Consider the following 17,036-nt stretch of genomic DNA (forward strand, 5'->3'; position numbering starts at 1 on the left):
GGGGTGCTGCATAAAACCAGAGTTTGAATTTAGCACAGATACCGTTCCATAAGCCAAATATGTAATAGACAAGACCTACCCCTTGCTCAACGAAATGGACTCAACAATGAGGTATCACCTCACACCTGTTAGAATGGGCATCATCTGAAAATCTACAAACAACAAATGCTGGAAAGGGTGTGGAGAAAAGGAAGCCTCTTCCACTATTGTTGGGAATATAAATTGATACAGTCGCTAAGGAGAACAATATGGAGTTTCTTAAGAAACTAATAATAGAATTACCATATGATACAGCAATCCCAGTACTGGACATATACCCAGACAAAACCATAAATCATAAAGAGACATTCACCGCAATGTTCATTGCATCACTATTTACAATATCGAGGTAATGGAAGCAACCTAAATGCCCACAGACAGACGAATGCATAAAGATGTGGTACATATATAAAATGGAATATTACTAAGCCATGAAAGGAATGAAATTGGGTCATTTGTAGAGACGTCGATGGATCTAGAGACTGTCATACAGAGTGAAGTAAGTCAGAAAGAGAAAAACAAATCTTGTATATTCATTCATCTATGTGGAAAGAAAAACTGTACAGATTAACCATTTTGCAAGGCATAAATAGAGCAACAGATGTAGACAACAATCGTATGGACAACAAGGGGGGAAAGCTCTTGGAGGGGTGGTGGTGGGAGGAGTTGAGCAATTGGGATTGGCATGTAAACATTTATATGTATAAAATAGATAACCAATAAGAACCTGCTGTATAAAAATATAAAATAAAATTCAAAATTAAAAAGAAATAAAATTTAAAAAATAAAACAGAAAAAACAATTATTCCCTTCACATACATGTATTTATATGAATAAATTATTTCCATGCTTATATCTGTAAATACAAAAAAGAGGAATAAAATCTACCTTGAACCAAAAACGAAAAAGAGATAAAAAAAACAGAACCCACCAGTTACTCAGAGGAAAACCGTAGCAGGGCACTTGCTCCAGTTGTAAACAATTCTGAAGTTGGTCAGTGGTGGGGAATCGTCTCCCATTCAGCCAGCAGCCCCCACACAACAAGCTTCCTCATTGCAAAGCTGGGGCACCGTGCCGAGGCATCTGTGAGTAAACGTGAGCTGAGCCCCAGGCCAGTTGCTGCTGAACTGTTCCCACCCTTCCCAGGTAAAACACCTGAATATATACAAGGACTTGAAAGCCTAGAGGAAGGGCCATGGAGCCACACGAGTGACAGCATGCCAGCTGACTTGGTGCCTGCAGGCCAGCCAGGATGGTCCTGGCCCTGGGTGCTCTTCTGGAAGATTTCCATTTCCCTGCCTGAGATACTCGTCCTGTCCCTGCCCCCACTGCTTTTTTCCTTCCTCACCTCTGCCCAGGGAGAAATTCCAGCAGCAGGTATGGGTGACACATCCTCTTCTTTAGCAGGTGGCAGCCTGGCAACTGCTGCAGAAAGTCCAGCAGAGCCCCACTCACACTGGGCCACCCACAAAGCCGTGGCCTCTCACTTCCTCCCACCAGCCCAGCCCCGAGACTGCTGACAGGGCAGAGAAAATGGCGTCAGGCACAGCTGCAGGGGCTTTTGCTGCCTGGAGTGGTATTTATATTGATCTCAACCCAGGCACACCTGGGGAGGGCTGGCCGGCACTGCCAGGTCAGCCAATCATCACCCCTCAGGGGCTTACAGTTGCAGAAAATGGAACTTGCTGAACCGGCCAGGTCCAAGGAACAGGTGTGGGCTCCTGAGAGTCAGGATAGACAAGGGGCTGCAGCTTTGGCTTGTTTTCTAATCATTTTATCTGGCCCATGAGTGAGAGACAACTTCAAGAAAACCCTCTCCTAAAGAGAGGAACCCAGGAGTCAGGGAGAGGAGGGGTGGGTGGTGGTTGGAGACAGAGGCCTGGTGCCCTGGGTGCAGTGGAAGTCTCTGGAAGACCAGGTGGAGGGAGGCCACACAGAGTGATGCCCAGGGTCACAGACCTGTTGGAGCTGCTGTCTGTTAGTTCAAGTCCTGCTCTGAGGTGCTCTGTGTCAGCTCTGAGCGACAGGTGAGCTGGGGGTGCTCTTCAATGAGGGCTATGTGCACGGTTCCTGTGTGCCCAGCCCTGCCACGGTACCTGCAAGGGTAGCTCTGTATCCTGGGAGGGGCCTGACCATGAGAGCCCCGTGGGCTGGGTTGGGGGTGGGGTACCTGCCCAGGAGAGCTCCATATCCTGGGATTGACCTGACCACGAGAGCCCCATGGGCTGCTGGGGACCTGGTAAACGATGTCAGGACAGTCAGTGAAGCCACCGAGGATATACCTCCAGTTGCTCCTGATTCCTACACCCTGCTGGTCATTCTACCAACCACCAGGACATGGTATTCTGTATTAGTCTTCAATGATGCCTTCTTTTGTATTCCATTAGTCCCAGAGTCACAAGAAATTTTGGCTTGTGAGTGGCAGGACTCAACATACAACTAAAACAATACTTCCGGGCCGTCTTGCCCCAAGGGCTCAAAAATTCCCACACCATCTTTGGGGAAAGCTTAGCTAAAGACCGAAAAGTTCTACCTCTGGAAAAGGAAACCCTCCTTCAATATGCAGATGACATTCTGATCGCCAGCCCTACTAAGGAGGCCTCTGAACTACCAAGCCAATAAAGGATAGAAGTTGTCCAAGAAAAAGCTCAAATATCACAGACTGCGGTGACCTGCCTGGGCTTCATTCTCACACAAGGTCAGAGAATCCCATCCCAGGAAAAGGAAGAAACCATTTGCAGCCTTACCCCTTTCTAAAACGAGAAGACAGCTTAGGTGTTCCTGGGGAGGCCAGGGTTTGCTGCTTCTGGATCCCTAACTACAGTCTACTAGCTGGGCCTCTATATGAAACACTGAAAGGAAAAGATGATGATCCTTTTGAACAGAATCCAGAAGTGGCCTTTCAAGAATGGAAAGAGCAGTCAATTCAGACCCTTGCCCTGGAAGTCCCTAATTGAGCTAAACCCTTTGACCTTTACATTCCCGGTGAAAGGTGAATCGCCATTGGAGAATGAGTGCAAAAACTGGGACCACTTGAAATGGAACAATGCAAGAATGCCATCCAAGTAGGATAAACTACAGTCACCAAGGGGCTTGGCCCACTGCCACATCTGGCCAAGATACTGGCGGTATCTAAAAACCTGGAAATCAGCAGCCCAAAAGGCCACCTCCCTCCTAAGGGAAAAGGACCCCACGTGGTGATCCTAATCACCAACCATGCCCTGAAGTTGCAGGGTTCGCTCCGTGGGCACACCGACCTCGAGTGAGGAGGCCCTCCAACTCCAACATCCAGAGAGATAACCGGGGGCAACAGGGCACCATGACGACTCGTGTGAACATCACTTGACCTGGAGTTTCTCTCATAAAACAACAATAGTGTGTCCCGAAGGAGTAGACTACTGCTTGCAGGACTTACTGCACCCGGAGGGGAGCTAATAAACTTGGCGGGGGAACCGTATATCACACTGTCACCATAGAAAAGCCTACAGACACCGTGATGATGGTGGCCAATAAGACCGGCTGGACTCCTGTTTACTTCCAAAGGCTGTTGACTCAGTGGCCATCATGGTCCTTGATCACCACTGACCCTGGACTGTCTGGCAGTTGAGCGGGCAGGGCTCTGACACCTGGTGCTGTTTTTACGTTAATTCAGGGGCCTAATTGAAGAAAGAGCAGACTACTGGTCAGAGCATCTAGGCTGGCAGAAACGGTCAGCCTAAGGTGGCCGAACAAATGTGGGGCGGGGTGAAACCGGCCCCCACAGCGTCTCTGCACATCTCTTTCCTGGACCCTTAAAGGTCATTAGAATCTATAACACTTCCAATGCTGGTGCTCAGGCGGACGAGCAGGGAGGCAGGGGTCCTGGGGCCAATCAACGTCACCTGGAGGCTGCTGGGGAGAAGTTCTGACCCTCGTCCCCTGGTATGAGGGCTCCCAACTCAGCACTCAGCAGTTACAGAAGAAGGGTCTGCACCCTCAGCACTCCAAGAATGAGGAACGGGACAAAAGGCAGAGGAGGGGTTTGTCCCCAGCAAAGCCCATTAAAAATCCCTGGGAGATAAAAATAGAATCTGGGCAATAAAGTCAAGTCTGACCTTTTTGATCCTTTGTGCTTTGTCTAATTTCACGTGCTCCTAGGGTCCCGCATGCAGAGGTTCCACACCCGGCACTTCAGACCAGATTTCCTAGTGCAGAATGGCTGGGTCGACACCTCAGCTCCTGGGGCCCAGTGCAGACTCCGAGATATAGAGCCTGAGCTGCAGCCAACCTGGCCCTCGAGAGCTCCGCCCCCTCCCTCCCACTGACTCTGACAGGATCTCTACACAGCAGCCCAGCCCACAGCCCACGGGGTAGTGCATGCTCTCACCTCTCCATTCTCTGATCAAAATATAAAGCTTCCTTTGCTTGTGAACCAAACTCAGTCTCGATCTGTTGGCCCCAATGACACTGGGCAGGGGGACACTTGTTGGGGTCCACTCTGGAGGATCAGTAACAGAAATTGAGACTATTGTAACTTCAATGAACAGATGTGTGAGCCAAACTGTCGTTAACATAGAACAGTTTATAAGGCTCGGGTAAAATAAGATGTTTCTAACACTTCCATTTGATATTTCCATCACTTTATTATAAGCAAGTTCAGTGAAAAGGTTTGTCTTATTTGTCAGGTCAATATTAGAGAAATGAAGTGATTTCTTTCCAAGGATGTACATCTAATAATCTTGGTTAAAGCTTCAATCTTGTTTTAAATGCTTTTCCATTGAAAATGATACCTCTCTTTCAGCTCCCCCATTTCTGAGAAGTATAAAATCTTATAATTTATTATTACCAAAGGGGAAAGGTGGGAGGAGGGATAAATTAACAGTTTGGAATTAACACATACACACTGCTATATATAAAATAGATCATCAACAAGGAACTACTGTATAGCACAGGGAACTACACTCAATATTTTGCAATAACCTATAAGGGGAAATAATCGGAAAAAGAATAGATATTTTTATTGACATCATCTATCAATGACAGTTAAAGTGTAACCTAAGGGAAGCCGGTGGTGAGTGCTTCTGACCCTGAAGACTTCAATCATCTAAAGTTTGGACTCTGCCTACTTCCCAAGGTCCTTAATGAACATATGTGTAGCCGTAGCTTAAAAAATTCCCCAGTTTGGGTTTCGGGGAGACACTGATTTTGAAAAAGCCCTGGTGTTCTCCTTAAATGAATGGGACTCTTCCTACTGCTAAAACATGTCTGTCACACCCAGAGGATGGTATACCGTCTGATCGGGAAGAGTTTGGAAAAGGCATCTCATCTCCTCATCTCCTGGTGCTCGGGTTCACCCCTCCAGCGTCTTTACTAACAGTCTCCCCACTTGGAGATGTCAGCACTGCCAACATCCTGTTGCGTACAGTTTGGAATTTGTCCAGTGGATGAAGCGGAAGGATGAGGAACAATGAGAGACAAGTCCTAGGTGTTCAGACAGGCACATGTCACTCTAATTTCCAATCAGGAAGACGAACTGACCAAAGGCTAGGGTTGCCCATGGAAACAGTATAGGGCTTGAGGAAATCCCACTGCTTTGTGGCCAGTTCCCATAAACACAAGTTGAACAATGGAACTCAGGGGCAGTAAAATTCACAAAACTGCAGAGTTGAAAATATCTATCACTGAAAAATGTCTTGAGGAAAGTCAGAGAAAAGGATTGGTAAGCAAGGGAGAATGGCAGGAAAGGGATTTGAGGAGGTAGAAAGGACTCGCCATTAAGCACAAAAAAGGGGCTGAACATTGCCAACATTGCAGTTGGCCAAAAAGGCTGTATGCGTTTTTTTCTGTATATATTCAAGAAAAGGGCATACACTTTTTTAGCCAACCAAACAGGTGGGCACTGGAAATCAATACTACAAACGATATCACTTCACATCAGTCAGAAGAGCCATCGTCATAAAGTGTAAACACCAGAAATGCAGGACAGGGCAAGGAGAAGAGGGAGCCCTGTGAGGCTTATAGTGGAAATGTATATTGCCAACGGCCATTCTGGAGAAGTGTATTGTATTTCCTAAAGCATCTAAAAAATGAGCTACAGAGCATAGGGCACTTGCACTCATGGGCGTATATCTTGGGAAAAACAAAAATCGAGAGGACACAGGCACCCCAATGTTTACTGCCTCTCTGTTTAAAAGATCCTCGACTAGGATATAACTTAAATGTCTCTGGAGGGAAAAAATGGATAGAGATGTGGTACTTATGTAGAGTGGAATATTACTCAGCCTAGAAATCAATGAAATATGGCCAGGTGTAACAACTCCGGAGGAGTTATGTATGATCATTCTAAGTGACATAATTCAAAAAGAAAAAGACACATATCATAAGATATCACTTAAAGGTGGAATCCAAAATGGCTACACATGAAATAAATTACAAAACAAAAACATAGTCAAATATGTAGAAAACACGCGTAAGGCTGCTAAACGGGAAAGGTGGGGAGGGGTGAGGCATCATCCAGGAGGTTGAAATTAGCAAAGATACCATTCCAAATACCAAACTGATAATCAACAAGGCCTACACGGTAGCTAAAAGAACTGCACTCAGCACACTCAAGTGACCGGAAAAGAATATCTATGACTGGTAAGAATCTGAAGAAGAATTTATTGATGTCTCTCTGTATGTGAATCAAGTGGATATACAGCAGCAAGAAACAGTGCTTTGAAAATCAGCTGTAACCAATATAGTAATAAATTGAAAAAAGTAAACGACAGAGAGACAGAGAAAACCTCTTACAACTTTTCCTCAGGGACGGTGATGCAACATGCATTGAACACATCTAGACCCACAGCAGGATGAGACATAAGGCTGGAAACTGTTCGCGCTAAGAGAAATGTGTGGTTGGGTGAGGAAATGCACACCCTTTAAAGTAATACTACCTGGTACCCATTCAATGGGTCCCAAATCTGCAGATTCAAGGAATCTTCCTACAGCTAAAACATGCATGGAAAACCCAGAGGACTGTACACCATGTGATCGGGAGATGTGTCTAAAATGCACCTCATTTATCCTCTCCTGGTGCTCCTGTTCATCATTCTAGCCACGTTACTTAGAATCTCCCCCACTTAGAGAATCAGCACATTTAAACTTCTGTTTCACACATTTTGCAAATTGTGAGGAGGATGAACGGGAAGAGGGGGAACCAATGAGAGAATAGTTGTAGGGGTTTGGACGGGCACATGTCACTCTAATTTCCCATTAAGAATAAGAATTAATAAAAGGCTCAGCCCACCTCGCCAGAGCCAAAATAGGGCCTGAAGCAATCCTGCGGTTTTGAGGACAGCTCACAAAAGAGCAACTTAAAAAATGGAGCTCAGGGTCACTGCAATTCACAAACCTGCAGAGTTATAAATGAAAACTAACGTCCAAAAATATGTTGAGGTAAGGCAAAGAAGAGGATCTGAATGCAAGACAGAATTGCAAGAAACAGATTTCAAGAGATAGATTGGACTCGTCTTTAAAGCACATGAAAAGCAGCAGAATTTCGACAATGATGCAGTTGGCCCAAAAGGGAATATGCGTTTTTTCTGAATATATCCAGGAAAAAACGCATACGCACTTTATGGGCAACCAAACAATGCAAATGTGCACAACAAAGAAGTCTCATTTCGCACCGGTCAAAAGGGCCATCCGAAAAAATTGTAAAAACCAGAAATGCAGGCCAGGCCATGGAGAACAGGGAGACTTTATACGCTGATGGACAGTGTGTGAACTGCTGAGAGCCACTCTGGAGAAGTGTATGATGGTTCCTAAATCATCTAAAAAACAGAGCTAAAATTTCTGTGGAAGATGAACAGGAATAGGGAGAACAAATGAGAGACTAGCTGTAGGTGTCTGGACGGGCAAATTTAACTCTCATTTCCCACCAGGAAGAGGAATTAACCAAAGGCTCAGTGTGCCATGCCAGAACCACACTAGGGCCTGAAGCAATCCTGCGGTGTTGCGGCCAGCTCACAAGAAAGCGAGTTGAAGAAAGGAGCTCAGGGCCACTGTCATTCACAAACCTGCAGAGTTATAAATGACAGCTATCATCCAAAAATATATTGAAGTAAGGCTGCCAAGAGGACTTGAAAGCGGGGTAGAATTGCAGGAAACCGATTTCAGGAGGTAGACTGGAATTGCATGAAAAGCATAGGAAAAGAGGCAGAACGTCCACAATGATGCACTTGGCCAAAAAGGGCGTATGCGTTTTTTCCTGAATATATTCAGGAAAAAACGCATACGCCCTTTTTGGCCAACCAAGCAAGCTTGCAAAGGAAATCTGCACTACAATGAAGTCTCACTGCCCCACGGGCAAAAGGGCCATCTGAAAAAACTGTAAAATCCAGAAAGGCAGGACAGGCCATGGAGAACTGGGAGCCTTGTTATGCTGATGGGCGGGATGTAAATTGCCAACAGCCACTCTGGAGAAGTGTATGGTGTTTCCTGAAACATCTAAAAAACAAAGCAACAGAGCCGAGGGCACGTCCACTTATGCTCCTATAGCTTAGGGAAATTAAAATCAAAAAGACACAGCCACCCCAAAGTTTGGGACGGCTCTGTTTACAAGAACCTCGTTTATGGTACAAGTTCAATATCACAGAAAGCGAAAAATGAATAAAGAATTTGTGGTACTTACGTACAATGCAATATCACTCAGCAATGAAATCTATGTCATCAGGCCCGTAGCAAAATAATGAGTGGATTCAGATACAATGATTCTAAGTGAAATAAGTCACACAGAAAAAGAAACATCATAAGATATCACTAATACACGGAATGTAAACTTGTCTACACAGGAACTGAATTACAAAACAGAACAGGGTCTCAAATGTAGAAAACCAACTTATGCTTGCTTAAGGAAAAGGTGAGTTGGGGTGCTGCATAAAACCAGAGATTGAAATTAGCACAGATACCGTTCCATAAGCCAAATATGTAATAGACAAGAGCTACTCCTTGCTCAACGAAGTGGACTCAACACCCCATATTAAACGCCTAAGAATATACCTGACTAGTAAGAATCTTGAAACCTATGGATTTACATGTCTCTGAAAGAGAATCAAGCGTGTGTACAGCAGCATAAACGCAGCAGTGATAGGATTAGTGAGTTTCGGTGAGCAAATGCAGACCCTTTGAAGTCATATAGCATGGTACCCATTCCATGGGTCTCAACTCTCCAGGTTTCAGAGATTCTTCCTTCAGCTAAAACATGCATGTGGAACCCAGAGTATGATCCACCGTGTGATCGGGAAACGTGTTCAAATGTGTCTCAGTTTTCGTCCCCTGCTACTCGGGTGCAACATTCCAGACGCTTTACTAACACTCTCCCCACTTGGAGAGTCAGTGCCTTTAACCTCCTGTTTGGCCCAGTTTGCAATTTCTGCGGGAAATGAACAGGAATAGGGAGAACCAATGAGAGACTAGCTGCAGGTGGCTGGATGTGCAAATTTAACTCTCATTTCCCACCAGGAGGAGGAATTAACCAAAGGCTAAGCTTGCCGTGCCAGAACCACACTAGGGCCTGAAGCAATCCTGCGGTGTTGCGGCCAGCTCACAATAAAGAGAGTTGAAGAAAGGATCTCAGGGGCACTGTCATTCACAAACCTGCAGAGTTATAAATGACAGCTATCGTCCAAAAATATATTGAAGTAAGGCTGCCAAGAGCACTTGAAAGCGGGGCAGAATTGCAGGACACCGATTTCAGGAGGTAGACTGGAATTGCATGAAAAGCATAGGAAAAGAGGCAGAACGTCCACAATGATGCACTTGACCAAAAAGGGCGTATGCGTTTTTTCCTGAATATATTCAGGAAAAAACGCATACGCACTTTTTGGCCAACCAAGCAAGCTTGCAAAGGAAATCTGCACTACAATGAAGTCTCACTGCCCCACGGGCAAAAGGGCCATCTAAAAAAGTGTAAAATCCAGAAAGGCAGGACAGGCCATGGAGAACTGGGAGCCTTGTTATGCTGATGGGCGGGATGTAAATTGCCAACAACCACTCTGGAGAAGTGTATGGTGTTTCCTGAAACATCTAAAAAACAAAGCAACAGAGCCTAGGGCACTTCCACTTATGCTCCTATAGCTTAGGGAAATTAAAATCAAAAAGACACAGCCACCCCAAAATTTGGGACGGCTCTGTTTACAAGAACCTCGTTTATGGTACAAGTTCATTATCACAGAAAGCGAAAAATGAATAAAGAATTTGAGGTACTTACGTACAATGCAATATCACTCAGCAATGAAATCTATGTCATCAGGCCCGTAGCAGCATAATGAGTGGACTCAGGTACGATGATTCTAAGAGAAATAAGTCACACAGAAAAAGAAACATCATAAGATATCACTAATACACGGAATGTAAACTTGGCTACCCAGGAACTGAATTACAAAACAGAACAGGGTCTCAAATGTAGAAAACCAACTTATGCTTGCTTAAGGGGAAAGGTGAGTTGGGGAGCTGCATAAAACCAGAGATTGAAATTAGCACAGATACCGTTCCATAAGCCAAATATGTAATAGACAAGAGCTACTCCTTGCTCAACGAAGTGGACTCAACACCCCATATTAAACGCCTAAGAATATACCTGACTAGTAAAAATCTTAAAACCTATGGATATATATGTCTCCAAAAGAGAATCAAGCGTGTGTACAGCAGCATAAACGCAGCAGTGATAGGATTCGTGAGGTTCGGTGAGCAAATGCAGACCCTTTGAAGTCATATTGCATGGTACCCATTCCATGGGTCTCAACTCTCCAGCTTTAAGGGATTCTTCCTTCAGGTAAAACATGCATGTGGAACCCAGAGTATGATCCACCGTGTGATCGGGAAACGTGTTCAAATGTGTCTTAGTTTAAGTCCCCTGGTACTCGGGTGCAACATTCCAGATGCTTTACTAACACTCTCCCCACTTGGAGAGTCAGTGCCTTTAACCTCCTGTTTGGCCCAGTTTGCAATTTCTGCGTGAAATGAACAGGAATAGGGAGAACCAATGAGAGACTAGCTGGAGGTGTCTGGACGGGCAAATTTAACTCTCATTGCCCACCAGGAAGAGGAATAAACCAAAGGCTCAGCTTGCCGTGCCGGAACCACATTAGGGCCTGAAGCAATCCTGTGCTGTTGCGGCCAGCTCACAGGAAAGCGAGTTGAACAAAGGAGCTCAGGGGCACTGTCATTCACAAACCTGCAGAGTTATAAATGACAGCTATCGTCCAAAAATATATTGAAGTAAGGCTGCCAAGAGGACTTGAAAGCGGGGCAGAATTGCAGGAAACCGATTTCAGGAGGTAGACTGGAATTGCATGAAAAGCATAGGAAAAGAGGCGGAACGTCCACCATGATGCACTTGGCCAAAAAGGGCGTATGCGTTTTCTCCTGAATATATTCAGGAAAAAACGCATACGCACTTTTTGGCCAACCAAGCAAACTTGCAAAGGAAATCTGCACTACAATGAAGTCTCACTGCACCACGGGCAAAAGGGCCATCTGAAAAAAGTGTAAAATCCAGAAAGGCAGGACAGGCCATGGAGAACTGGGAGCCTTGTTATGCTGATGGGCGGGATGTAAATTGCCAACAGCCACTCTGGAGAAGTGTATGGTGTTTCCTGAAACATCTAAAAAACAAAGCAATAGAGCCTGGGGCACTTCCACTTATGGTCCTATAGCTAGGGAAATGAAAATCAAAAAGACACAGCCACCCCAAAGTTTGGGATGGCTCTGTTTACAAGAACCTCGTTTATGGTACAAGTTCAATATCACAGAAAGCGAAAAATGAATAAAGAATTTGTGGTACTTACGTACAATGCAATATCACTCAGCAATGAAATCTATTTCATCAGACCCGTAGCAGCATAATGAGTGGATTCAGGTACGATGATTCTAAGTGAAATAAGTCACACAGAAAAAGAAACATCAAAGGATATCACTAATACATGGAATGTAAACTTGGCTACACAAGAACTGAATTACAAAACAGAACAGGGTCTCAAATGTAGTACAACAATTATGCTTGCTTAAGGCGAAAGGTGAGTTGGGGTAGTGAAAAAACCAGAGATTGAAATTAACACAGATACCGTTCCATAAGCCAAATATGTAATAGACAAGAGCTACTCCTTGCTCAACGAAGTGGACTCAACACCCCATATTAAACGCTTAAGAATATACCTGACTAGTAAGAATCTTAAAACCTATGGATTTACATGTCTCCGAATGAGAATCAAGCGTGTGTACAGCAGGATAAATGCAGCAGTGATAGGATTGGTGAGGTTCGGTGGGCAAATGCAGACCCTTTGAAGTCATATTGCATGGTACCCATTCCATGGGTCTCAACTCTCCAGGTTTAAGGGATTCTTCCTTCAGCTAAAACATGCATGTGGAACCCAGAGTATGATCCACCGTGTGATCGGGAAACGTGTTCAAATGTGTCTCAGTTTTCGTCCCCTGCTACTCGGGTTCAACATTCCAGACGCTTTACTAACACTCTCCCCACTTGGAGAGTCAGTGCCTTTAACCTCCTGTTTGGCCCAGTTTGCAATTTCTGCGGGAAATGAACAGGAATAGGGAGAACCAAAGAGAGACTAGCTGGAGGTGTCTGGACGGGCAAATTTAACTCTCATTTCCCACCAGGAAGAGGAATTAACCAAAGGCTCAGCTTGCCATGCCAGAACCACACTAGGGCCTGAAGCAATCTTGCGGTGTTGCGGCCAGCTCACAATAAAGAGAGTTGAAGAAAGGATCTCAGGGGCACTGTCATTCACAAACCTGCAGAGTTATAAATGACAGCTATCGTCCAAAAATATATTGAAGTAAGGCTGCCAAGAGCACTTGAAAGCGGGGCAGAATTGCAGGACACCGATTTCAGGAGGTAGACTGCAATTGCATGAAAAGCATAGGAAAAGAGGCAGAACGTCCACAATGATGCACTTGGCCAAAAAGGGCGTATGCGTTTTTTCCTGAATATATTCAGGAAAAAACGCATACGCACTTTTTGGCCAACCAAGCAAGCTTGCAAAGGAAATCTGCACTACAATGAAGTCTCACTGCCCCACGGGCAAAAGGGCCATCTGAAAAAAGTGTAAAATCCAGAAAGGCAGGACAGGCCATGGAGAACTGGGAGCCTTGTTATGCTGATGGGCGGGATGTAAATTGCCAACAGCCACTCTGGAGAAGTGTATGGTGTTTCCTGAAACATCTAAAAAACAAAGCAACAGAGTCTAGGGTATTTCCACTTATGGTCCTATAGCTTAGGGAAATTAAAATCAAAAAGACACAGCCACCCCAAAGTTTGGGAGGGCTCTGTTTACAAGAACCTCGTTTATGGTACAAGTTCAATATCACAGAAAGCGAAAAATGAATAAAGAATTTGTGGTACTTACGTACAATGCAATATCACTCAGCAATGAAATCTATGTCATCAGGCCCGTAGCAGCATAATGAGTGGATTCAGGTACGATGATTCTAAGTGAAATAATTCACACAGAAAAAGAAACATCATAAGATATCACTAATACACGGAATGTAAACTTGGTTACACTGGAACTGAATTACAAAACAGAACAGGGTCTCAAATGTAGAAAACCAACTTATGCTTGCTTAAGGGGAAAGGTGAGTTGGGGTGCTGCATAAAACAAGAGATTGAAATTAGCACAGATACCGTTCCATAAGCCAAATATGTAATAGACAAGAGCTACTCCTTGCTCAACGAAGTGGACTCAACACCCCATATTAAACGCCTAAGAATATACCTGACTAGTAAGAATCTTAAAACCTATGGATTTACATGTCTCCAAAAGAGAATCAAGCGTGTGTACAGCAGCATAAACGCAGCAGTGATAGGATTAGTGAGGTTCGGTGAGCAAATGCAGACCCTTTGAAGTCATATTGCATGGTACCCATTCCATGGGTCTCAACTCTCCAGGTTTAAGGGATTCTTCCTTCAGCTAAAACATGCATGTGGAACCCAGAGTATGATCCACCATGTGATTGGGAAACGTGTTCAAATATGTCTCAGTTTAAGTCCCCTGGTACTCGGGTGCAACATTCCAGATGCTTTACTAACACTCTCCCCACTTGGAGAGTCAGTGCCTTTAACCTCCTGTTTGGCCCAGTTTGCAATTTCTGCGGGAAGTGAACAGCAATAGGGAGAACCAATGAGAGACTAGCTGGAGTTGTCTGGACGGGCAAATTTAACTCTCATTTCCCACCAGGAAGAGGAATTAACCAAAGGCTCAGCTTGCCGTGCCGGAACCACACTAGGGCCTGAAGCAATCCTGCGGTGTTGCGGCCAGCTCACAATAAAGAGAGTTGAAGAAAGGATCTCAGGGGCACTGTCATTCACAAACCTGCAGAGTTATAAATGATAGCTATTGTCCAAAAATATATTGAAGTAAGGCTGCCAACAGCACTTGAAAGCGGGGCAGAATTGCAGGACACCGATTTCAGGAGGTAGACTGGAATTACATGAAAAGCATAGGAAAAGAGGCACAATGTCCACAATGATGCACTTGGCCAAAAAGGGCGTATGCGTTTTTTCCTGAATATATTCAGGAAAAAACGCATACGCACTTTTTGGCCAACCAAGCAAACTTGCAAAGGAAATCTGCACTACAATGAAGTCTCACTGCCCCCGGGCAAAAGGGCCATCTGAAAAAAGTGTAAAATCCAGAAAGGCAGGACAGTCCATGGAGAATTGGGAGCCTTGTTATGCTGATGGGCGGGATGTAAATTGCCAACAGCCACTCTGGAGAAGTGTATGGTGTTTCCTGAAACATCTAAAAAACAAAGCAACAGAGCCTAGGGCATTTCCACTTATGGTCCTATAGCTTAGGGAAATTAAAATCAAAAAGACACAGCCACCCCAAAATTTGGGACGGCTCTGTTTACAAGATCCTCGTTTATGGTACAAGTTCAATATCACAGAAAGCGAAAAATGAATAAAGAATTTGTGGTATTTACGTACAATGCAATATCACTCAGCAATGAAATCTATGTCATGAGGCCCGTAGCAACATAATGTGTGGATTCAGGTACGATGATTCTAAGTGAAATAAGTCACACAGAAAAAGAAACATCATAAGATATCACTAATACACGGAATGTAAACTTGGCTACACAGGAACTGAATTACAAAACAGAACAGGGTCTCAAATGTAGAAAACCAACTTATGCTTGCTTAAGGGGAAAGGTGAGTTGGGGTGCTGCATAAAACCAGAGATTGAAATTAGCACAGATACCGTTCCATAAGCCAAATATGTAATAGACAAGAGCTACTCCTTGCTCAACGAAGTGGACTCAACACCCCATATTAAACGCCTAAGAATATACCTGACTAGTAAGAATCTTAAAACCTATGGATTTACATGTCTCCAAAAGAGAATCAAGCGTGTGTACAGCAGCATAAACGCAGCAGTGATAGGATTAGTGAGGTTCGGTGAGCAAATGCAGACCCTTTGAAGTCATATTGCATGGTACCCATTCCATGGGTCTCAACTCTCCAGGTTTAAGGGATTCTTCCTTCAGCTAAAACATGCATGTGGAACCCAGAGTATGATCCACCATGTGATCGGGAAACGTGTTCAAATATGTCTCAGTTTAAGTCCCCTGGTACTCGGGTGCAACATTCCAGACGCTTTACTAACACTCTCCCCACTTGGAGAGTCAGTGCCTTTAACCTCCTGTTTGGCCCAGTTTGCAATTTCTGCGGGAAATGAACAGGAATAGGGAGAACCAATGAGAGACTAGCTGGAGGTGTCTGGACGGGCAAATTTAACTCTCATTTCCCACCAGGAAGAGGAATTAACCAAAGGCTCAGCTTGCCGTGCCGGAACCACACTAGGGCCTGAAGCAATCCTGCTGTGTTGCGGCCAGCTCACAAGAAAGCGAGTTGAAAAAGGAGCTCAGGGGCACTGTAATTCACAAACCTGCAGAGTTATAAATGACAGCTATCGTCCAAAAATATATTGAAGTAAGGCTGCCAAGAGGACTTGAAAGCGGGGCAGAATTGCAGGAAACCGATTTCAGGAGGTAGACTGGAATTGCATGAAAAGCATAGGAAAAGAGGCAGAACGTCCACAATGATGCACTTGGCCAAAAAGGGCGTATGCGTTTTTTCCTGAATATATTCAGGAAAAAACGCATACGCCCTTTTTGGCCAACCAAGCAAGCTTGCAAAGGAAATCTTCACTACAATGACGTCTCACTGCCCCCCGGGCAAAAGGGCCCTCTGAAAAAAGTGTAAAATCCAGAAAGGCAGGACAGGCCATGGAGAACTGGGAGCCTTGTTATGCTGATGGGCGGGAAATAAATTGCCAACAGCCACTCTGGAGAAGTGTATGGTGTTTCCTGAAACATCTAAAAAACAAAGCAACAGAGCCTAGGGCATTTCCACTTATGCTCCTATAGCTTAGGGAAATTAAAATCAGAAAGACACAGCCACCCCAAAGTTTGGGACGGCTCTGTTTACAAGATCCTCGTTTATGGTACAAGTTCAATATCACAGAAAGCGAAAAATGAATAAAGAATTTGTGGTATTTACGTACAATGCAATATCACTCAGCAATGAAATCTATGTCATCAGGCCCGTAGCACCATAATGAGTGGATTCAGATACGATGATTCTAAGAGAAATAAGTCACACAGAAAAAGAAACATCATAAGATATCACTAATACACGGAATGTAAACTTGGCTACACAGGAACTGAATTAAAAAACAGAACAGGGTCTCAAATGTAGAAAACCAACTTATGCTTGCTTAAGGGCAAAGGTGAGTTGGGGTGCTGCATAAAAACAGAGATTGAAATTAGCACAGATACCGTTCCATAAGCCAAATATGTAATAGACAAGAGCTACTCCTTGCTCAACGAAGTGGACTCAACACTCCATATTAAACGCATAAAAATATACCTGAATAGTAAGAATCTTAAAACCTATGGATTTATATGTCTCCGAAAAGGAATCAAGCGTGTGTACAGCAGCATAAACGCAG

This window comes from Lagenorhynchus albirostris, chromosome 1 (assembly GCF_949774975.1).
Source record: "Lagenorhynchus albirostris chromosome 1, mLagAlb1.1, whole genome shotgun sequence".
In the NCBI taxonomy this organism is placed as follows: domain Eukaryota; kingdom Metazoa; phylum Chordata; class Mammalia; order Artiodactyla; family Delphinidae; genus Lagenorhynchus; species Lagenorhynchus albirostris.